This window comes from Anopheles funestus (genome assembly GCF_943734845.2).
Source record: "Anopheles funestus chromosome X unlocalized genomic scaffold, idAnoFuneDA-416_04 X_unloc_114, whole genome shotgun sequence".
Classification (NCBI taxonomy): Eukaryota; Metazoa; Arthropoda; class Insecta; order Diptera; family Culicidae; genus Anopheles; species Anopheles funestus.
Window position 1 is genome coordinate 12,501 of NW_026045055.1, and position 5,143 is coordinate 17,643.

A 5,143-nucleotide genomic window follows, 5' to 3' on the forward strand; every position below is an offset into this window, starting at 1 on the left:
CCCAATTGGCCTAAGTTGGCCAAAAGTACCGATAGAGCACCCACATATAGCACCCCATTGGCCTAAGTTGGCCAAAAGTACCGATAGAGTATCCACAAAGAGCACCCAATTGGCCTAAGTTGGCCAAAAGTACCGCCAAGTAGCACCATAGAGGCCCGAGTAGAGCGAAATGTGGGCCAAATTGAACATTTGAAAATTTTTACAAGTCCAAAAAATTTTCTAAGTCCAGAAAATTTTCTAAGTCCAAAGAGTTGGACAAATTTCCTTAGGCCCAAAGGTTGCACTGAATGTTCCTAAGTTGGCCATCAGTACCCATGAAGTATAGCGAAGGTTCACCCGAAAGACACAATACGCCCTAAAGTACCCACAGAGTACCCACAAGTTGCACCCAATTGGCCTAAGTTGGCCAGAAGTACCGACAAGTACCACCATAGAAGCCCGAGTAGAGCGAAATGTGGGCCAAAGTACCGAGTAGTTGCCACAAATGCCCAAATGGATACCAAAATGTGGTACCAAGTACCTAACTGTTGCAACAAATGCTAGCTTTCTGAGCAAAAGCTGTGGACCAATTTCGTAGAAGAACCGCCTAGGCGAAAAGGCAAAAATCGCGAAGATACTCATAGGGCGCTTTACTAGAGTGGGGAACTTGAGAATTTTTGTGTCCGAGACTTTGGGCAACTTCGCGGCCGCCCCCTTAAAGTAAAAGATTTTCTCTGGGTGCCTAAAATTCGCAATTCCCGCAAAGTCGGGAAGACGTTAAAGTTTTTGCCCAAAAAATGGCCATCGATTTAAGGTGATTTTCCAATAAGAAAATTTTTCCTAAGATGAATTTTTTCGAATATTTCCTAAACTAAGCGTCGGAGCACATGGCCGTGGAGGAACTTTTGGTAGCTTTTGGCAAGGGCTATCGGATGAAATAATGCGAAAGGCCATCGGAGCGATATTGGATAAATGCGGGCCCATAAACGTACCTAAGAAGTGAAAATTGGTACCTTGCACGCAGGATGCAAGAAATGCTTGAGTGTTAACCATCATCGGTACCAAGTACCTAGGTTATATCGAGTGCGTAGATGGAAGTCGGTACCAAAGGGAAACCTTCCTAGGCTAGGTGCACGCAAGTGAGTATGGATCGATCAGTAGAAAGATGGGAAGCCCAAGGAAACCTTCCTAGGCTAGGTGCACGCAAGTGAGTATGGATCGATCAGTAGAAAGATGGGAAGCCCAAGGAAACCTTCCTAGGCTAGGTGCACGCAAGTGAGTATGGATCGATCAGTAGAAAGATGGGAAGCCATAGGAAACCTTCCTAGGCTAGGTGCACGCAAGTGAGTATGGATCGATCAGTAGAAAGATGGGAAGCCATAGGAAACCTTCCTAGGCTAGGTGCACGCAAGTGAGTATGGATCGATCAGTAGAAAGATGGGAAGCCCAAGGAAACCTTCCTAGGCTAGGTGCACGCAAGTGAGTATGGATCGATCAGTAGAAAGATGGGAAGCCATAGGAAACCTTCCTAGGCTAGGTGCACGCAAGTGAGTATGGATCGATCAGTAGAAAGATGGGAAGCCATAGGAAACCTTCCTAGGCTAGGTGCACGCAAGTGAGTATGGATCGATCAGTAGAAAGATGGGAAGCCATAGGAAACCTTCCTAGGCTAGGTGCACGCAAGTGAGTATGGATCGATCAGTAGAAAGTGGGAAGCCCAGTACCAAATGCCCTAGTGAAGACCGTAAACGAATATCATGAACCGATAAGGAGCACCAAATGCCCTAGTGAAGACCGTAAACGAATATCATGAACCGATAAGGAGCACCAAATGCCCTAGTGAAGACCGTAAACGAATATCATGAACCGATAAGGAGCACCAAATGCCCTAGTGAAGACCGTAAACGAATATCATGAACCGAGAAGTAGCAACGAATGCCTGAAAAAGTACCAAGTCCACGGTATAGAGTAACGAGAGTTAACCGCCGTGATGTATGCAATGAGGGCAGCCATTGCATGGGTTCTGGACTTGGTTCGCGAATAACTTTTTTGCTAGACATCGGACAAAGTTGACGTGGAAGAACGAAATGTAGCATTTGGTGCCACCTATCCAAAACTTTTTCAAGATTGAAGATCCGATCGATACAGCCTGAGTTATAGGCAAAAGTTGGTGCAAAATTGAGCATTTTTAATGGTGAAAAATCGGTACTCCTCGAATAGCTCCTGTTGGAAGCATCGGACCACATGGTCGTGGAGGAACATATTGTAGCGCGCGGTGTCAAGTATCGACACCCAAAACCGCATGTCCGATGGACGGAAAATGACCAAGTTATAGTGAAAACTTGGTTGCACCAAATTCCCGAAGAAGTGCAACGAGAAGGTGAATGCGATGGTTGTTCGTCGAATAGCTCCGGCCAGAGACATGTTAGCGATTAGTGGTGCATGGAAGAAATCTAGCCACAAGTGCCATCTACCCATGGCCAGAAGAAAGTGTGGCCATATCTTGGATACCGGCGGAGCTATGGGGCAAATACGGGCCAAAAATGGTGCAAGTTGGACCAAAAATCCGAAAAAGTACCTAGGTAAATGCGATGGTTGTTCGTCGAATAGCTCCGGCCACAGACATGGTAGCGATTAGTGGTGCATGGAAGAAATCTAGCCACAAGTGCCATCTACCCATGGCCAGAAGAAAGTGTGGCCATATCTTGGATACCGGCGGAGCTATGGGGCAAATATGGGCCAAAAATGGTGCAAGTTGGACCAAAAATCCGAAAAAGTACCTAGGTAAATGCGATGGTTGTTCGTCGAATAGCTCCGGCCAGAGACATGGTAGCGATTAGTGGTGCATGGAAGAAATCTAGCCACAAGTGCCATCTACCCATGGCCAGAACAAAGTGTGGCCATATCTTGGATACCGGCGGAGCTATGGGGCAAATACGGGCCAAAAATGGTGCAAGTTGGACCAAAAATCCGACCAAGTGCGCGAGGCGCTTTCGTGAATAGCTCCGGCCACAGACATGGTAGCGATTAGTGGTGCATGGAAGAAATCTAGCCACAAGTGCCATCTACCCATGGCCAGAAGAAAGTGTGGCCATATCTTGGATACCGGCGGAGCTATGGGGCAAATATGGGCCAAAAATGGTGCAAGTTGGACCAAAAATCCGACCAAGTGCGCGAGGCGCTTTCGTGAATAGCTCCGGCCACAGACATGGTAGCGATTAGTGGTGCATGGAAGAAATCTAGCCACAAGTGCCATCTACCCATGGCCAGAAGAAAGTGTGGCCATATCTTGGATACCGGCGGAGCTATGGGGCAAATATGGGCCAAAAATGGTGCAAGTTGGACCAAAAATCCGAAAAAGTACCTAGGTAAATGCGATGGTTGTTCGTCGAATAGCTCCGGCCAGAGACATGGTAGCGATTAGTGGTGCATGGAAGAAATCTAGCCACAAGTGCCATCTACCCATGGCCAGAACAAAGTGTGGCCATATCTTGGATACCGGCGGAGCTATGGGGCAAATACGGGCCAACAATGGTGCCAGGTGGACCAAAAATCCGACCAAGTGCGCGAGGCGCTTTCGTGAATAGCTCCGGCCACAGACATGGTAGCGATTAGTGGTGCATGGAAGAAATCTAGCCACAAGTGCCATCTACCCATGGCCAGAAGAAAGTGTGGCCATATCTTGGATACCGGCGGAGCTATGGGGCAAATATGGGCCAAAAATGGTGCAAGTTGGACCAAAAATCCGAAAAAGTACCTAGGTAAATGCGATGGTTGTTCGTCGAATAGCTCCGGCCACAGACATGGTAGCGATTAGTGGTGCATGGAAGAAATCTAGCCACAAGTGCCATCTACCCATGGCCAGAAGAAAGTGTGGCCATATCTTGGATACCGGCGGAGCTATGGGGCAAATATGGGCCAAAAATGGTGCAAGTTGGACCAAAAATCCGAAAAAGTACCTAGGTAAATGCGATGGTTGTTCGTCGAATAGCTCCGGCCACAGACATGGTAGCGATTAGTGGTGCATGGAAGAAATCTAGCCACAAGTGCCATCTACCCATGGCCAGAAGAAAGTGTGGCCATATCTTGGATACCGGCGGAGCTATGGGGCAAATATGGGCCAAAAATGGTGCAAGTTGGACCAAAAATCCGACCAAGTGCGCGAGGCGCTTTCGTGAATAGCTCCGGCCACAGACATGGTAGCGATTAGTGGTGCATGGAAGAAATCTAGCCACAAGTGCCATCTACCCATGGCCAGAAGAAAGTGTGGCCATATCTTGGATACCGGCGGAGCTATGGGGCAAATATGGGCCAAAAATGGGTAAAATTGTACGGTCCAAAGCCAAGGGTAAATTTTTTTATTCCTCTAATAACTTCTAGCACAGACATTGAATCGGTTGGTGATGTATGGATGAAATGTAGCAAACAGTTGGAACTACCCATAAAATCTTAAAGATTGACGATCCAATGTATAGAACCGGAGTAATGTGCGATACTTGGTGAAAAATCGAGTGAAAAATTAGCTATAAACTGTTTTTGGCCCATAACTCGAATACTAGACATCGGAAGGGGGGGTCGTAGAACGATTTTTTGTTGCCCTATCGATTCCCTATCGAACGAGCAAAAGTTGATTTTTTGACCAAAAAGGACCCCTACTCTAGTAAAATTGGCCTGATTTTACTAGTCCCCGGTACCCGTACAGGCAAAATGAGCAAAATGCTCAAGTATGAATGGTTTTTGGCCCATAACTCGAATACTAGACGTCGCAGGGGGGTGTCGTGGAACAATTTTTGGTAGCCCTTGAAATTATCTATCGAATGACATATACTTGATTTTTGGCCAAAAAGTTCCCTAGACTAGTAAAAATCGCATCATTTTACTAGAGTCGGGTACCCTGGACGAAAAACCGCTATAATTGCGGTTTTTGGCTAATAACTCGAATACTAGACGTCGCAGGGGGGTGTCGTGGAACAATTTTTGGTAGCCCTTGAAATTATCTATCGAATGACATATACTTGATTTTTGGCCAAAAAGTTCCCTAGACTAGTAAAAATCGCATCATTTTACTAGAGTCGGGTACCCTGGACGAAAAACCGCTATAATTGCGGTTTTTGGCTAATAACTCGAATACTAGACGTCGCAGGGGGGTGTCGTGGAACAATTT